The following is a 6,061-nucleotide window of genomic DNA, read 5'->3' as shown; positions in this document are numbered from 1 at the left end:
TTTTTTTTTTTAAAGATTTTTTATTTATTTAGCTGACAGAGAGAAATCACAAGTAGACGGAGAGGCAGGCAGAGAGAGAGACAGGGAAGCAGGCTCCCTGCTGAGCAGAGAGCCCGATGCGGGACTCGATCCCAGGACCCTGAGATCATGACCCGAGCCGAAGGCAGTGGCTTAACCCACTGAGCCACCCAGGCGCCCTCTATGTTGGTTCTTGAAGATGGTTTTGATCATACAGATAGGTGAACAAAGTCAAGTGAGAATGAACAAAGTCAAAGTGAAACATGCAGGAATGTGTGGATGGCTGGGCCAGTTGGCTAAGGGGGGGTTAAGGGGCAGGGAGAAAGGCTAGGAAGGTGGGGAGGTTTTGTGCGTGTATCTGCAGGTCAGGAAGGTCATTGGAAGTTCCTGAGTTGCATGAGGAGGGCCAGGCTGTGGGGACATCCCATGAGCAAGCGTAGAGATGACAGATCTCAGGTGGGACACTGAAGGGTCAGTCTCAGATGGCCCATGTGTGGGAACTTGGATTTCCTCAGCTTTACGTCTTCTTTTTCTACCTGCCACCTACTGAAACACGGGTACTGTGGAGAGCTCTGGGTTTCAGGAATTCCCATCCAACATGAGGGACTCTCAGAGACGAGCTTCTCCCAAGTCCAGTAGACCCATCACCCTCAGTCAGCTCTCACCCTCGTCTCTGGGAATAGCACAAAGTGGGCAGTGAAGTTGGCCTTGCTCTGTACTCTGGGCTCTTCCAATAATCCACCTGAGCCTCAATTCCCTCATTTGAAAGATGGGGTCAGAATCTACACTGCCTCCCTTGAGCAAGAAAACAGATGTAAAGAGCCAAATTGTAGTGTGCCAGGGACACACTGGGACCAGCATTTCTTTTGTCACAAGTGGGGCTCAGGACGGGTCAGGCTGGAGGTGCTCAGGCCTGAGCTTGGCAGGGTGGCCGTAGGTAGGATTTGGACCGGTAGCTGTGGAGGGCTCGGGGTGGCTACAGAAGCGGGGAAACAACTGGCTGATGTCCCAGAAGGAGGGGAACCCAAGGGCCAACCAGACAGAAGGCAGAAGAGCCCCAGTCACTGGAATGGACAAAGCCAAGGGCCTGACAGGAGTTCCCAACCCCAGGGGCTGGCTGGGGTCCTGTGGACTTCTCAAGTTTCTTCAAGGTCCTGCCAGCCACTCCCAGAGTCCCCCGGTGCCAGTCCAACTGCACTGATAAGATGCCCGCTTCTCACCTACATCACTTGCAGGTGCACAGCTGTGTAAAACCCTGGGCTTATGAGTGCTTAGCTTAGTCTGCCACCAAAAGAGGCCATTGGCATAGTCTGTCCTCAGCTCTTCTCAGGATTTTCCCTCATGGGCGTCCAGCACTTTCACACTCAGCAGAGGGAAGGAGCAAGGCACTTCCAATTTACAAATGGGAAATCAGAATTCCAAAAAGCAAAGGCTCTTTTCCAAGTTTGCCAAGGAGGTGTGTGTTAGGGCTGCATGCCACAATGTGAAATCATTAGTAACGGTAACTGTCCACATTTACAGCAGGCTGTTTGCCAGTCCCTCAAAGCATTTCATGGTTTCAACTCTGAAAACTTCCGCTTTTTTGTCCTGAACCTCCAAACCAACAGGGTCTGGTCATCCAGCCTCTACTTTGCTCCCAGACTGGGAAGAAACATGCCCACCTGCTCATCAGAAGAGTCAGGAGCCAGACGGCCCTGAAGAGGTGCATTCACAAGAGTACAAGCTTTGGATTCAGGAAGAGCTGGAATTAGAATCCCAGCAGGGCTGGCTATTTACAGGCCACGTGACTTTGGGTAGGGCACTTCACCTCAAATCCTTTCAGTTTCCACATCTGTAAAATGGGGGTTACAGTGTATTTTTTCACAGGGGCTAGAAAGAACCTTTCTCAATAAATGGCCATCTATCTGCTCTCTCTGACCGGAAGCTGTAGTGCCCTCTAGTGGCAGATACACAGAACCCGCGCTGGTCTAACTGGTAGGACAGTTTACTCATACTCCTATAGCAGTTTTCAGAAGACACCTCACTCACAGACAGTCCTGGGGTTGGCAGTCCTCATCCGGCCTTGCCTGGGTAACTGTTAACAGTCTCCTCACTGGTGTCCTGCTGCTCGCATATCCCTGTTACCTCATCAGCCTAAAACATAGCTGACCTTTTCCATCAGCCCAAACAAACCCTTACCTACTCCGCGCAAGGGCTCTAGGGTAACTGGGAGTAAAGCACGAGTCACTGACTAGCATCCGCGCTGCTGAATAGAACTTGGAGTGTACCCCAATCAGAACTGTAGAGCCGGAACAGAGCTGTAAGCTCGGGCCCCATCTTTTCCGTTGAGGAACTGGACACTCACCAAAGGGAAGTGTGAGGGGAGGGGGAGTCAAATACCAGTCAGTGGCCAGGCTGGGGCTGAAACAGATCTCTGGATTCCAAGGCCTTGCTCACTACATTCCACTCCTGCCTCCCCAGGGCTGAGGCAGAGCTGGGCCATAATGAATACCCAGCCCCCTCACAAGCCCCTCCTGACTGGGGTGAAGTCCCTTTCATCAGACAGAGTAACTCCAAGGGTAACTTTTCCTCTATATGCCCTAACACCTCTGGAACAAGTTATAAGATACTTGGTCAGAGATTATGAGGCTGACCTAATTGGCTCTGGGAACAATTTCTACACTTGCTGCAATCTTGGTGGTTTTCCTGCAGAGCAACTGTCTGGCCGATCTCAGCTTAAGTCTAAGTCAGCTGGTAACTTGACCCCTTCTCAAACTGTCAACACAGCGTATCATCCGCCTCATTAAAATTGATGTCAGCACCACTTGACAGGGCTGGAGAAATGGGAAGGTCATAGCCTAAGGGTGGAACTACTTTCATGGTTCTGTCTCACCTTTCTCTGGGGGTAGGGCAGTAGAACCCAAGTAGGAATGCCAGAATAGAAACATGGAGTCTGCTGTCACTACCTTCATGCAAGCACTAGTCAGGAGTCCCGGGGTGGTGATGGGGGCAGAGGCTAGCATCCCACACAAGATGGTCTGCATTCCCATCAGAAATGGCCAGCATTGGGGCGCCTGGGTGGCTCAGTGGGTTAAGCCACTGCCTTCGGCTCAGGTCATGGACTCAGGCTCCTGGGATCGATCCCCACTTTGGGCTCTCTGCTCAGCAGGGAGCCTGCTTCCTCCTCTCTCTCTGCCTGCCTCTCTGCCTGCTTGTCATCTCTCTCTGCCAAGTAAATAAAATCTTTAAAAAAAAAGAAAAGAAAAGAAATGGCCAGCATTACTGGGCTTGGGTTACTAGAGCAGAATGTGTAAATGAAGGTAAGGGCACCAAGTTGAAAACAGGGCCATGTGATTCCTAGGCCAGGTTTTTTCACTTCACCAGGAAACCTTGGGCCAGTCCCCAACTCACCCTCTCCTGTGCCTCAGTTTACCCATCTTTGCAATGAGTACTGGTTCTCTTGTATTTTCAAATATTAAATATTAATAGTTAAATATTTAAATAATATATTTGTGTATAAATATATAAATTACATTATATATTATATGTGATATATTAATTATATATATGTATTATATATAAATAACAAAATAAATATTAACTTTTTAAAAAAGATTTTATTTATTTGACAGAGATCACAAGTAGGCAGAGAGACAGGCAGAGAGAGTGGGGAAGCAGGCTCCCCGCTGAGCAGAGCGCCCAATGTGGGGCTCGATCCCAGGACCCTGAGATCATGACCGGAGACAAAGGCTGAGGCTTAATCCACTGAGCCACCCAGACACCCCAAATATTAACTATTAAAAAAAATTTTTTTTTAAATTTATTTGACAGAAATCACAAGTAGACGGAGAGGCAGGCAGAGAGAGAGAGAGAGGGAAGCAGGCTCCCGCTGAGCAGAGAGCCTGATGCGGGACTCGATCCCAGGACCCCGAGATCACGACCCGAGCCGAAGGCAGCGGCCCAACCCACTGGGCCACCCAGGCGCCCCCCAAATATTAACTATTTTAAAGGATAAGTGCTTCAGATGCGATCATGACATTCCACCATTATCACACAGAGAGCAGCTGCTCTGGCTGGAGGGCCCATGTGTGGAAGAGACACCCCCTCAGACACCAGCCATCCAGCCCAACATGCCTCCCACCCAGCTTAGATGGTACCTTTGTAACTCAGATATTCGATACAAAAGCTGGAAGCAAACCCACTCAATGAGGGTCTCCTTCAGACGGGAGACAACTCCAGAAATATGGTCCACTCTGTGACCTCATCACCAAAAAACTTGTTTCTCATGAATTTAAAAATAGTCTTTAGTCAAGAGCGGCAGAGCCTCAAGGCCCTACTAGAGGTCAGCACATGAGACTTTCGGAAAGCCCCATTAAAAAAGAAAAACAGGAAAAAAAAGGAAAAGAAAAACAGGATAGAAATGAAAACCTGGCTTGATAATTTCCTAGACATCCTCATGGGCTACATGTAGTAGGTTAAAGTGACATTTTACAAAATGACTGCCCAAGAAAGGTTTGACCTTCAAAGTCTCTCTAGAAGGTCCCAAAATTACTGCACCAGTCTCAGGGGCCATTCCCACATTTCCCATCCTCCAGGCAAACTTGCCTTTTTGAATCTACATGTATTCAAGCAGTTGCCCACCTCAGACCCCAGATCAGTCGTGCTCTTCCCTCCTATTCCTATTCTAAACCCTATTTCATTTCTAAACCTGCACTGGCAACATCTACTTTCTAGGAGTCATCCCCAATCCGCAAACTCTGAATTCCCCTAACACTTACTGGACCTCTAGTTCCAGGTCCTAGTAAGTTAGCATTCCGGCCTGTCTTCTCTTTCCCACTAGTTAACTAACTGTGAGCACCCAACAGATGGCTTATCTCCATCCCCGCCCTCTCCTTCTTGTCCAGCCAAGGAGCCTGGCCCAGCCTACGTGCATGGTCGCTACTGGAAAGTTCTGTAAACATGAAAAAGCAGGAAAGCAATCATCCAAAGTCACTGTTTGGTATTTGGAAATATATGCAAAAGCCAGTTACAGAAGAAAACTGCTTCATAACGTATTGAAGATTTGCAATGGCAAAGGCATTGTGCCCAAGGAAAACACAGTACCCATTAAACCAGAAACCTCATTTTTTTGGAATTTCCTTTGCAAAAAGCAAATTCCACTTTAAAGTCTAAAGACTTCAATTTTTAAGTACATGATCTGGGGGTGCCATTAACACTACATAACCTTTTCTAGATATGAATTCAAATTAGATCCCAATCTTTAGCACTAATTTTATGCTTAAAAACCCTTCTTATTCTGGTGGCTTATAGACTAAGATTTACTAAAACAATCCTCAATCTCCTACCACAAAAAATATTGACAATAAAGTCATGCATCTTTTAAGCAGCTGAGCCACTGAACACAGACTGCAGAACATTTTACCCCTCCCCCAAATCCCTTTAATAGAGAAAATTTCCATCTTCTGGAAAAGCCGAGCTGACCTTGGGCAGTGCCCACCCTTTTCCTTGGCAAGGCTTTTCACATGTCATTCCTCCTTAGCACGCCTGTCTTGGTAACAAAGTGAACATACTCTGTTCACTTGTCAGTCAAACCCTACATGTTTCAGCCTTGATGCAAAGCCCATTTTTTTTTTTTCAGACCTTTCTGTCAGTGAGGGTCACAGATCATCAGTGCTACAAGAGACTTCAGAAGCCATTTGGTCACACCCCCTCAATTTTACAGACCAGGAGGTGATCTAGAGGTCAACGCAAGGTCACACAGGAAATCAGAGGCAGAGGCAGAATTAGAATTACGATCTCCCATAACCCAGGGTAAGGCTTTTCCTTCATATTATCCTTTTCTTCTTAATTCATCTATTACTTGAATCTAACAGTTTTTATTGGCTTTCAAGGGCTCCAGAGCACTGAATTTCAAACGTTGTTTAGGGTGGTGGGGGGGCCTACTCCCACAGTAGAGGAATGAGGAGAATCAGATTTAAGTGTCCAAAGACCCCTGTATGCATTTCCTCTCAACAACCATGAACATAAAAATCCCAGAGACACCAGTTCTTTAGTGTTTTAACAT

The sequence above is a fragment of the Mustela putorius genome, unplaced genomic scaffold (genome assembly GCF_011764305.1).
Source record: "Mustela putorius furo isolate JIRA1106 unplaced genomic scaffold, ASM1176430v1.1 tig00000580_pilon_pilon_pilon, whole genome shotgun sequence".
Classification (NCBI taxonomy): Eukaryota; Metazoa; Chordata; class Mammalia; order Carnivora; family Mustelidae; genus Mustela; species Mustela putorius.
This window is presented reverse-complemented; position numbering follows the sequence as displayed.